This window comes from Artibeus jamaicensis, unplaced genomic scaffold (assembly GCF_021234435.1).
Source record: "Artibeus jamaicensis isolate MK-2021 breed Jamaican fruit bat unplaced genomic scaffold, CSHL_Jam_final contig_47, whole genome shotgun sequence".
In the NCBI taxonomy this organism is placed as follows: domain Eukaryota; kingdom Metazoa; phylum Chordata; class Mammalia; order Chiroptera; family Phyllostomidae; genus Artibeus; species Artibeus jamaicensis.
Genome location: NW_026521848.1, coordinates 80,555 through 93,808, shown reverse-complemented (window position 1 = coordinate 93,808; position 13,254 = coordinate 80,555). Strand labels below are relative to the sequence as shown.

Sequence of the window (13,254 nt, the reverse complement as noted above, 5' to 3'; positions counted from 1 at the left end):
GTGGATGGCCCCCTCCCTGTTCTCATGTCTTCCCACACAGCCATCAAGGTCCCTGGCTTCTTCAGCTGCATACATCACTCTTGAGTCACATCTGTAGAAAGAGTCAACCCCTTCAGGACTTCTAAAACAGGAGGACAGCAAAACCCCTACCTCTGTGAGCTAGCAAAGGACCTCAAACTCCTCTTCAAGGAAACAAAAATGTGTTACAAATAAGTAACACAATAAGTAGGCTATAATATAATTGTCTCTCTCTACTTCTGACACTCTTTCCACAAGCTTGTCAATATGCCCAGCCTACTCTCTGAGAAAGAAATGTTTCTACCACTGTTAGATTTGATGCTTACAAAACAATGTCCCAGGTCTGCCACTCACCTACTCTTCTTGTCAAATTGGTCACCTCTACAACACGGCAATTCCAAGTCAAGATAATAAACTCTCAGGAATTCCAGCACATCTCCACTTTGAGGAAAACCAGCCAGCCACCTTCAATTTCTTATTATAGACCCCTACAAGGACATCACTCTGGGACACCTCCTTCAGCCCACAGTCAGCAAGTATGGGAACACAAACCACAACCACTCCCCCTCTCAGCAAGCAGCAGCCAGAGTGGTCATCTCCTTAAATCCCCAAAGATTTGGGTTCCTAGTACTTGAGGGGGGAAATGTTAGGTAGCAGCTAGGAATTAGCAGCCAGAGGGGAAATGAAAGCAGGGCCCTCGCCATTACCATCTAACAAAGAACTTCACACAGGGGGCTAGAAGCAAAAGAAGGATGTGTCTCACCAAATCACTCAGCAGTCCTGAGTTCGCTTTGATAAGATTGCCAGGTATCCCAAGCTTTGTAAACAAAATAGCCCAGGAGAAGGGCAGGCCTTGAGACTGCTGAGGGAAGCAGGGCTTCTTTAACAATCTTAAATAAGATTGCTGGGGGTTCTGAGCCTCATGATGGGAATTGCACAGGAGAAAGGGGGTCCTATGCTAGGAATGGGGGCCTCTGTGACAATTTCACAAACTAATTCACAGAACATTTACTAACAGAGAAAGAAAGCCTTTGTAGCTAGATGTACATAATTCCCAAGGGGAAGAAGGAGGGGAGCCTCCAAGTCAGCTGAGGTATATAACCCCTGAACCCAATACCTGGCATTCTCAGATTAGCTAAGTATTCACTTGTAGCCTTGGCTCAAGTGTACAGAACAAACTAACAACTTTCTTTCCTCCTCAGATAGGGCATTCGGACTAGCTGGGTGCCTGCCTGCGGCTTTGGGCTTAGTGTTTCACAAATAAACTTGCTGTCTCATTTCCACTACATGTGTTAGTCTGTCATTTCAATTTGTGTCTTGTGGGCAGGACAAGAACTGAGGCAGGAAGGGGAGGCCTTCTGACTCCGGTCTCTCTCTCCCCATCTGTGACAATGGCACATACATAGGTTGCAGGATCTTTTGACATTCTGGGTGCAGACGGGAGGCCAGCAAAGGCTGTTTCTCTCTCCTCCTTTTCCTAACTCTCCCCACTTTCTCCTTTCTGTCTAAAATGAATAAATGAATTCTTAGGTGAACATTTTAAAATAATAACAATATCATTTATAGACAGACTTCGTTTGAGAACTGGTGTAAACTTGAGCAAGTCCCTATACCGTCCAAAAGAAGCCTGTTATACCTAGAGTTTAAAGAGCATGAAATGATGAGAGCTCTGTTTGGCTGGAAAAATTAAAGTATGGACAAGTGGTCCCAAGCCCTGTAAGATATTCCCTCACCTTGAGATTCACTCCTTTCTCCAAGGTAATGACATTTTTTTCATTTTCTTTCTCCTTTCATTTTGCCCTCTTTCCCCTAATTTTCTATATTCTTGTGAGTTCTGCCCATCCTGGCCCTCTACACCACCACCTACTCCTATCTAGATTTTTAAGGTATTTCTGGGCTTCCAAAACTCCAGGTCTCCTGGTCCTTTATTTCCTTCTGTACACACATCCCTGTTCTTTATGGGTACATTCTTGTGCCTTCAAAACACTCCAAGGTCTTCCCACCCTCCATCCCTCACCCTGTCCCATCATTTTGCTCAGGCTTCGTTTTAGCCTCCCTATGGGGCCTCAGTTAGTTCTAATTACAGATCTCGGTGTTTTGCTATCTCGAAAGCTAGGCTGATGAACATCATGAAGCTTAGAATCGACATTAGCCTTTTTACACAAAACCGGAGGTGAAACAACCACCTCACCCACACCTGCCTTCGACAGCAACTACACAACTGAGCTGGATTCTACAAACCCTAGCCTGGGTCTGGGAAGTGCACAGTATGTTTTCTGTCCTGACCCCAAGCCTGCTTTTTCTTTCTGCTTATAAGAAATTCATTTCTGAACAATACCCCCACTGCCACATGGCTGCTTTCCTGTTTTGAATATATTTACTCCCTAAGCTCAGGCCTTCTGTCTCCTCTGGGTCCTGATGTCATCCTCCCTCTTTACCATATTCCATGCCCTCGGTCCATGAGACTTGCTCTTCAACCTGCAGCCTGCTGTTTGCCTGGAGTTGGCTATTCTGAGTCCCTTAAATTAGTTCCAAACATACAGAAACACACTTACACATACTTAGGCATAATCACATACACAAATGTGTGTGTGCATAGACACACACATACACAAACATATACACACAATAACACATATGTAGGCAGTTGTGGTAGGCAGTTAGACATATATGACATGAGCAAGGTCAATAGCCCTGGTACAGAAGGTCACCAGAGTGGAAAGCCCTGGGTGCCTTCCAACAGGAAAACCTGAGATAGCAAGAACCTCTGCCTCTGCCCTTTCATATTTCTGGCCACCCAATTTTACCTTTCCCATGATTTTTCTTCCCTTGGCATGTCTATATTCATGCTGCAGAACATCTTAAAGGGAGAAATAAAAATACAGTCATAAAATAGCCTCTAACCATTAAGTCCTAAAACCCAGGAAGTTCAGACATACATCAAACACATCTAATCTGCCATTGTGTTTTAGCTTCAGCCCAAAAAAGCAACAAAACCAGACAAGTGATGCCATGAGTGCCCTAAAGACTAGCTGCCACATAGGTGACTCCAAGCCCAGCCATTTTCAGATCACTTTAGTACTTAGCCAGTGGCCCTAGATAGAACACAGACAGTGGCTGACCTTGGTCTGCAGCTCCCTGGACACCCCAGAGCCTGCCCACCCAGTGGACAGCTACAGACCACTTCAGGGCACCACTACCCAACCACCCACACAAGTGACACACTCAAGGGGCTAACTCAGTGTGCAGCAGAGCCCTGCTGCAGTAAGTCTCACACTGTGGACTGGGCCCCAGCATAGCTGATACTCCATAGAGGGAGGAAGTTGGTGGTCAGTGGTCACAGCCAGTCCTTGCAGCTGACTGGCCTGGGTAAATCCCTCCCATTGACCTGACAACAGCACTCAGGGCTCAACTATGAAAAGAGGGTGTACTCAGCCCATACAAAGGGTGCACCTCAAATACCCAGCTTTGGTGATAGGGGAGGCTGTGCCACTGGACCCTACAGGACACTTACTGCATTAGGTCACACTACTGAGACGCGCAGTCAAAGCAGCTCTACCTAACACATAGAAAGAAGCACACAGAGGCTGCCAAAATGAGGACACAAAGAAACATGGCTCAAATGAAAGAACAGATCAAAACTCCAGAGAAAGAGCTAAATAAAATAGAGATAAGCAATCTATCAGATGCAGAGTTCAAAACACTGTTTATAAGGATGCTCAGGGAGCTTAGTGATGGCCTCAACAGCATAAAGAGACCCAGGCAGAAATGAAGGATACACTAATTGAAATAAATAACAATTGACAGGGCATCAACAGTAGAGTAGATGAAGTCAAAAATCAAATCAATGATTTAGAACATAACCGTAGCCCCTCTTGTCCTTTTAGTATGAATTTTATGTCTCAGCGAGCTAATAGCAGCTCTGCCCAGGATGCATCCTGTTGCTTCTTGCATCCCAAGTCTTTCTTTTTTCACTGTCCCCAGATATAATAAACATACTCACAAAATCACTAGGACTTTTGTTGGGAAATCTTTCCTGCATGAAGTCAAAGACACACATACTTCCAGTGGCGCGAGGCAGACCAACTCCAGGACCAGACCCCATGGGGTAACATAAGTACTGACTATGGGCACTGGTAGAGGGCATTCCCAGTTCTGATGGAAGGAGTCAACACAAAATAGCAAGGCAGACATAAAATTGCTGTCATTAGAAAGTCAGCACAATAAATTGGCCACAGTAGAGTCATTGGGGCAGGAAGTCTATAAGAAACAAATTATGGTTGAGGCAAAGAGAAGATGAAGCCTTGGGCTGCAGAGAATTCCCCAGAACTTGGTAGTGTCCAGATGGCTCAGTTGTTTTGAATGTCGTACCATACACCAAAAGGTTGTGGGTTTGATTCCTGCTCAGCAACATAAAATAAAAGGGTTGTGGGCTCTATATCTGGTAGGGCACATGGGGGAGGCAATCAATTGATGTTCCTCTCTCACATGGCTTTCTCTCTTCTCTTCTCTTCTCTTCTCTTCTCTTCTCTTCTCTTCTCTTCTCTTCTCTTCTCTCTATCTCAATTGAACAAAAATATCCTCAAGTGAAGATTTAAAAATGATAATGCTAAAGAGAGACTTGGGTTAAGAAAGGATTTTGATTTGAACAAATCTCTTGGCCTTCCAAAGACAGCATATTAGACCTACAGTTTAAACAGCATGAAACATGGACTTCTAGCCAAGATGGAGGTGTAGGTAGATACCCTTTGCCTCCTCACAAAACCAAAACAAGGACAACAATAAATTAAAAAACAAGAATAACCAAAGCTGCCAGAAAATGGAACTGTATGGAAGTCCAAAAACTGAGGAGGTAAAGAAGAAACATTCATACAGACCAGTAGGAGGGGTGGAGAGGACTTGCACCAAAGCAATTTCTGGAAGACTGGGGCAGGCAAGGTGGCAACTGGTGAACTGGGCAAGGCAGTGGCTAGCAGAGTGGGTGGTCCCACATTTGCGTGCAAATAAACTGGGAGGGAACCCAGGGTTCCAGTGAGGAAAACCTCTGATCGAAAATACCTGTGGAGGTTCAGGTAATGTGAGTAACTCCCAGCACCACAAGAAAGTTTGCTGGAGCGACCCTCATAGTCCTAGAACATATAGAACACCACTGACCCGGGAATCAGCACCAGAAGGGCCTAATTACCTTGTGGATATTGGAGGAAGTTGCTGAAATCTGAGAGAGCTGAGCAAGCAGCATGGTTCCTTCTCTCACCCCTCCCACAAATATAGCACCAGAGATGTAGGTTGCTCCCACCTGGAGAATATCTAAGGCTCCATCCCATACTATATAACAGGCCTGCCAAGACAACAAAAAATGACCCAAATGAAAGAAGAGATCCAAAGTCCAGAAAAAACACAACTAAGTGATGAAGAGATAGTCAACCTACCAGATGCACAGTTGAAAACAGTACTAATAAGGATGCTCACAGAAATCGGTGGGTATGGTCACAAAATATAGGAAAATATGAAGGCCATTCTAAGTGAAATCAATGAAAATGTAGAGGGAACCAATAGAGATGGGAAGGAAACTGGGATTCCAATCAACCGTGTGGACCAGAAGAAAGAAATAAACATTTGACCAGAACAGAATGAATAATCAAGAATTAAAAAAAAAATGAGGAGAGGCTTAGGAACCTCCAGGATAACTTTAAAAGTTCCAACATCTGAGTCATGGGTTTGCCAGAAGGAGGAGACAAAGACCAAGAAATTGAAAACATAATGAAAGAGAACTTCCCTAACCTGGCCAAGGAAATAGACTTACAGGAAATCCAGGAAGCTCAGAGAGTTCCAGAGAAGTTGGACCCAAGGACGCACACACCAAGGCACATCATAATTACATTACCCAAGATGAAAGTTCAGGAGAGAATTTTAAAAGCAGCAAGAGAAAAGGAGACAGTGACTTACAAAGGAGTTCCCATAAGGATATCAGCTGACTTCTTAAAAGGATGCTTACAGGCAAGAAGGGTTGGAAAGAAGTATTTGAAGTCATGAAAGGCAAGGACCTTCATCCAAGATGACTCTATCCAGCAAAGCTATAATTTAGAATGAAAGGGCAGATAAAGAAGGGAATAAGAAACATAAATGGTAGGTACATAATAGACAGAGGGAGGTTAAGAATAGTATGGAGAACGAAGAAGCCCAATAACTTATATGTATGACCCATGGGCATAAACTATGGTTGGGGAATGATGGTGAGAGGTGGAGGTACAGGGCTGAGGGGAGTAAAGGGGAAAAAAGGGAACAATATAATAGCATAATCAATAAAATATATTTTTAAAAGGGAAAAAAGCATGAAATATGACTAACGCCTCTTTTTCTAGGAAAAAATTAGAGTGTGGACAAGATGTCCCAAATCCTGTAGGATATTTCCTGACCTCGAGCTTCAGCTCTTTCTTCAACGTAGTGGCAGTTTCTTCATTCGCTTTCCCCTTTCATCTCGCCCTCTCCCCTCTTGTCCTCTTTTCTATATTCCTGTAGGTTCTGCCCATCCTGGTTCTCCACACCACCCCACTTTCATAACTCAAATTTTTAGATTTTCTGAGCTCCCCACACTTCAGGTCTTTTCGCTCCTCTAATCCCTTCTGCTACACCCATCCCTCTTACTAACATTCTTCTTCCTTCAGAAGACTCCAAGGTTTTCTCACCACTTACCTTAGTCATGCTTTTTTTCAGCCTCTGCCCTCAGTTAGTTTCAATCACATATCTTGGCATTTTGCTAACTTGAAATCTTGGCTGATGAATATCTTGGAGCTCAGAAATCAACATTAGCTTTCCTACACACAACTGGTGATGGCACAACCACCCAGCACACACCTGGCTTTGAGAGCAACTACACACCTGGCAGCCTGGTCTCTCCAGGATACTGGAAACCCTGCCCTAGTTCTGAAAACTGTTCTGTACATTTCCCGTCTTGCCCCAAGCCTGTCCTTTTCCTGCTGATAAGAAATGCACTTCTAGGAATAATATCCCCACTGCCCCACAACCATTTTCCTGTTTTGAACTGGCCAACAGCTTTAGCTCAGGCCTTCTGTCTTTGTAGGGTCCTGATGTCATCCTCCCTCTTCACTATACCCTGTTCATCCTCCCCTTGTTAGCCTACTAGCCTTACTTCTCAACCTCTGAGCTCCTCTCCCCTGGAGTTTGTACCTCTGTCTCCCTTAGTCTAATTCAACACATGCAGTCACATGGACACATACACATTCACGCATCATACACACATGCACACATGTGTACACAGGCACACATACACACAAGCATATACACACAGACACATGCAATTGCACATACATACATATCATGGTGGTAGGCAGTTAGGGGCAGAACAAAGATGTTTGGCCAGGTACAAAAGGCCCCAGGTGTAAAGAGCCCCAGGTGCCTAGCAATGGGAAAAACCAAGGAAAGCAAGAACCTTGCCTCCTTACCTTTTGTGTTGCTGGTCATGCAGTTTGGGCCTGCCAGTGATCATTCCTCCTCTGGCATGTCAATCTTCATGCTGTAGACCCCCTTACAGGGCAAACTAAAAAGAGGGTCAGAGAAGGAATAACCCCTTAAGCATTAAATTCTCAGGGCAATGAGGTTGTGACCTGCATCAAATATATCTCAACCTTAGCCGTGTTTCAGTTTCGGCCCAGAAAAACAGCAAAACCAGATAAGCAATGCCATGACTATTAGCAGGACCAGCTGACTAAGGACCCTTTGCTCTGGCACCAACCAATTAGTAAAGATCACAGCCATGAAAGAACACACCTGGATAGCTGATTGATATTTCATTGAGATCTTTCCCTGAGACCTCCCCTAAAATTCCTGGCCTCAAATGCTTTTAGGACAGAGGACCCTGTTCAGCTCTCCCTATGGAGAAGGCCTGCACCTTTCCACTCCCTTTTCTTTCTGGGGAGTCTTCCTTGGCTCTCTTTTTGATGCCCCTAAGGCCATTCTTTTGCCTCTGTAATTTGTTTCCTAAGCCCGTCTCATCTACAGATCACTTCTTGTACCTCTGTGATTTTCTTAAGTTTCTCTTACAGCTTAAATCTTGGCTCTGAAGTTTTTCTTAGCCAGAACTTGTACACTGAGGTTGCTGAACCAAAGCCTGGTCTGACCCCACTGGTCTAAAACCTTGTGCTCTTTTTCCACCAGCTTAATTACTCACACAATGACATACACAAACAGGCCAAAGGATGCTCCCCCTAAGTTCTTGATCATTTTCTTCAAAGCCACTTTCCTCTTGGGTGGGCGTGGGGGTTCTTCCTTTTTCTTACCAACTCCCAGTTATCCTTGTTATGGTTAGGTGCCTTCACAACCTCCTATCTTGCCTCTGTCCAGAACCCCACCCTTCCTTGTGCCCACTCGCTGCCACTCCTAATTTTCAAAGTAGCTCATTTGCCCACTGTGGGGGAGACTATTCTCCCAAGTCCCCCAGTTTGTCACGGATGAAAGTAAAGAAGACATGACATAATCTGCTTGGGGAAAAGAGGTGGCCAATCCCTCAAGAAGAAAGGGCTGTGAGCAGTGGCCAGTTTCTCAGGGGAAAAGGCTTTGAGCCCCTTTTTCCAGGGGCTTTTATTGGGTTGTAATACACAAGAGTACAGGGCAGCAAGGATCAAATAGTAGATGACATTTCAAAGAAGTCTGAGGGCTTAGTCTGAGTCAGAGTCTGTCAGGAAGGGAGTTTTTCAGAAATTTTGGGTGACATACTCATTTCCTGCTCGAACCCTTATCATATGAATGAAAGCACTCTTAGCACAGCAGATTTCACAGGTTTTTCAGGAATTCTTTATGATGCCAGATTTTTCCCCAGGACATGCTCTAGCAAGGCAAGGAGCTGCACCCCTTCCCATCAGGTATTCAGGCTTAAGAGAATTAGAGCCAGGAAGTGCTTCTCCCAGAGGCCATGGGGACTTGGTCTATGTCACATAGCTGGGGGGCAAGGGTCTATTGTTCAGTCTTTGTTGCAGCTCCCCAAATCCTTCCATGGTGGCCTCCCAAGTGATCAAGTCTGGCTTAGGTTGCTCCCCGCTGTTAGAAGACTTACCCATCATTGATTTCTAACCAAGCTTTGGGAGCAGGAAGAGGAAACTGAGGCAGAGTTTGATACCAGAGACAAGCTTTGTCTTCTGTGGCTCGAATTCCGGAGGTTACTCACAGCCTTAGCAATGGGGTGGGGGGAGTTAGGGTTACAATTCCTGAAACTAGGCAGAGCAGTCCAGAACAGCTCACCCTCCACAAAGTACCTAATATATTTTTTAAAAGTAGTTATGCAATATAGTGAAAGTTTTTGGTTCCCTGCTCAGTTTCTATACTCCAAGCTGCTCATTCATTCCCCAGATACTTCTGCAGCATAGATTAGCTTCCGCTGAGCAAAAGACATTCCCTCAGATGGTTGACCCACACCCATTCCTAAGAGAAGCCAACCTGGCACATTGTTGCTCTGGCACATAGCTCTGGAGCCCAAAGTTAAGGTGCCTCTGAGTTGCACTGTGTGCTCCAGAGCCAAAGTTGTGAAGCCTACAATTTCCCACTGCATGTGCCTGTAACTTCTTTGTCTTTCCAGCCATAGTGTGCAAGGAAACCTACTTGCCACCTGGGCTTACGCGTTGGTGGCACTGCATAATAAGAGTGACTGCTAGGTCTGTGGAGAAATTCCCTCCCCTGTGGCTGATGGGGACTCCCATGGAACAGCCAAATCTCTTCTATGCAACAGTTAAAAGTTGATCCTCCATCTGCATGGCCTTTGTCTTTGTCACTGCCTTGGAAAAGAACTCTAATAAAAGTTTTTGTTTTCTTTTTCTTCATTACACTAGGTCTCTCTTGCTGTGCCTTTAGACTCCAAGCCATTATGGTGGGAAGGATGCAAGGGAGTCTGTAAAAAAATTGTCCCAAAGAATGGCAGGACACACATTAATTACAACTGGGTGAAGCGCAGGGGAATTCACTTTGATGAAGCAATATGGCTCCAACAGCAAAGGTGTTTGGGAAGTGTTGAACTTTCTGTGACTGTTTAACTCCCTATAACCTCATGTTTAGACAACTACCCAGAAAACTTCTGTATTTTACCCAGGGATCTTCTGTACATATTATGTTTTTAAGGCCCAATATTTGGAGCATGCAAGACATGCCCTAAAAATAAGGGGATACATTTCGCATCATGTATCTCCTCTGCCTTATGTTGAAAAGTTGAAAAAGACTTTGTGTAGCCTACAGCAGTTCTAATGTGGAGAGAAGGGCCAAATTCAAGGGTTCTGGAGCTAGGCCAAAATTTTCAATCAAATACAAGTCATCTGGTCAGACAAGCCCAACATGGCCATCATAAAACAGGAGGGTTACATACAGAATCAGGCATGGACAGGTAGTTCAGACTTTCTTATTCATCCCTCTGAGCTCCCTGTGACCAGCGTTGATGGTTAACTTCATGTGTTTACTTGACTGGGCTACTGGGTACCCAGATATTTACTTCAACTCTATCCTTGGCATGTCTGTGAGGGTGGTGTGTCTAGATGAGATAAAGTTTGAATGGGTGAACTGAGTGAAGATGATGCTCTCCCCAGTGCGGATGGGTCATGTCCAGTCACTGGAGGCATGAAGAGAAAGAAAGACTGAGCAAGACAGAGTTTGCTCTCACTGCTTGATGGTCTTTGAGCTGAGACATTGGATTCTGCCCCTGGACTCAGACTGGCACTCACACCACTGGCTCTCCAGGTCCTCAGGCCTTTAATCTGCAACTTTTGGGACTCCATGGCCTGCGTAATCCAGAGAGTTAGTTTTTTATAACTTCACACACACACACACACACACACACACACACACACACACACACACTCTGCAACTCATTCTGTTTCTCTAGAAAACTGCGACTACAAAAGCACACAAAGAACAAACAAACAAAAACCCTGAGCATGTTCACAGATAGAAGCTCAGTAAGTGCCCCTGAGACAAAACAAACAGAGGGTACATGACCCTCCCACCCACAGGCATCCTGAAGGAGAGACAGTGGTGAGAGGAAATGGTCCCAAACCACATGATGGGCTCATGCATGCAGCACAGAGGGAAGCAATACACAGTCGCAGAGCAGGAGATTCCTCCGACCAAGCTGGTACAGCCACTGCCACCCTGAATGCCCAACTTTACAGAAACACACCAAGACTGGGCCACTAACATGGCACCAGACTTCACGGAGATCAACTAGCTACTTGGTGCCAAGATCTGAGTGAGATCCTGACCCTCATCATCCTACAATAAAGACTTGTTTTACACCCCATGATTGCAGGACCTGCTAGACTTCCCTCATGTTCATCATCAGCAGGTGTGAGTTTGACAGAGCATTGGAATGACCTCCTAGATAGGCATCTGTTTGGAGATGACACCCCAAGAGGATGGAACATGATTGTTCAGGAGGTAGAATACACTTTACACAAATGGCCATTCAGTGGGGCCATGTCCTGAAAAGATACAACACATGGGCCTAGCAACCAGGAGATCAATATGGGGATGTCTCCTTTCATCCAACTTCACTATCAGCAATGGCTTAGAAAATTTGTGCTTCTCATCCCCATGACTTATGGATCTTTGGGTCTAGAGAGCCTGGGTCCCAGAAAGGAACAGCTTTCACTAGGAGACCCTTTAAGAATTCCCTGCAACTTCGAGCTGTGGCTGCTATTTCTTATCTTTGAGCTCTTTGCACCAAGAGACAAGAGGACAAGAGGAAGAACTACCCTCATGGCAGGAGCAACTTTCTCCCACTCACAGGATGTGGAGATGCTGTTACATGATGGTAGCTACTAGAATATTCTTGGCACACGTGTGACCTATTAGGCACTGCTTAGTGCTTCATCACCCAGTTATTATTAGGCGAGTATAGAAAAATCAGTCTTCCATGGCCTGAAAAATTGTGGCAACCAGAACCCCTTGCATGAACACTGAGCCACCCTAAGTGTGGGCTGTCCCATTGTCCTGCTCAGACTCTGGTGCCCTGCACCAAGCAACAACTGCATGGGGGGCTCGCCCACTTCTGTTTGCACTCTGACACCCACAGCTGCCCCAAAGAGGCACCCTAGGCATTGTATCTCAATTTCAGTGGTAGGTGAGTCCAGATACAACTCATCTGTCACCTTGGAAAAGGTATGTCACCATGCACTACAACACTAGACCCCTGGACATTTCACTGAGGTAGAAGACTCCTGAATTCTTGTAGGATTTGTTTCCCACTCTCTAACACATGGACGACTCACCAATAAGTCTCTAAGAGCAGCTACTTCTCACTTACTATGTCCACTCAGCATAATTTTATCAATGTAATAATCCCTGCAAACTAAATTATGACACAGGGCTGGAGAGTTCATATACCTTGAGATAAGTCAGTGAAGCAGCATTGCCAGCCTTGACATCTGAAAGCAGACAACCCTACTAGGCCTCTGACAGGGATGGAGAAGAAAGAGACTGCAGATCAATAGCTGTAGAGCAGCCAGCCACCAGGGCTTGTGTTGATTGACTCAAGCAATGAACCACATCTGCTACAGCAGCTGCAGCTGGAATCAACACATTCTAAGCTGAAGACAATATGCTGTTATTCTCCGAATCCATCTGTCCACTGCACACATCAAATAGGAGACCTGAGTGGGAAGCTGCTAAGAATCTCCACCCCTGCATCCTTCGGGTTCTTGATGTTGGCACTAATCTCAGAGGCAGTTGTAGTGGCTTCCACTGGCCTTTCCCTCCAAAATAGCCCTCAATGTTTGACTTTGGAAATTTGGTTTTTGTTCCATTGACCATAACTGGCTCAAAGGGCTCTCTCTGGAATTGAACTGATAGAAGTAAATCTGATCGATATTTACTTCATTACCACCTGAAAATATTTTCGAACTACAGGGACAGGCTGGTTCCATACAGCAGCCAGAGAGAGCTTTTTTAAAAATATTTTTATTGGTTATGCCATTACATTTGTTCTATTCACCCCCTTTGTTCCCCTCCACCCAACACAACCCTCCCTCACCATTCCCCCCTTTAGTTCATGAACACGTGTCTCAAGTTCTTTAGATTCTATATTTCCCATACTGCTCTTACCCACCCCTTATCTATTTTCTATCTATTGTCTATGCTACTTATTTTCTGCACCTTCTCCCACTCCCCTGTTGCTAATCCTCCATGTGATCTTCATTTCTATGGTTCACTCATGATCTAGCTGTCCTCTTAATTTGCTTTTTA

At 44.9% G+C, this 13,254-nt stretch overlaps 1 pseudogene; it reads right to left on the bottom strand.

Moving 5' to 3' along the window:
- LOC119043610 (leukocyte immunoglobulin-like receptor subfamily A member 6) overlaps nt 1-13,254 on the bottom strand; it is a 144,443-nt pseudogene that overhangs the window by 51,742 nt on the left and 79,447 nt on the right.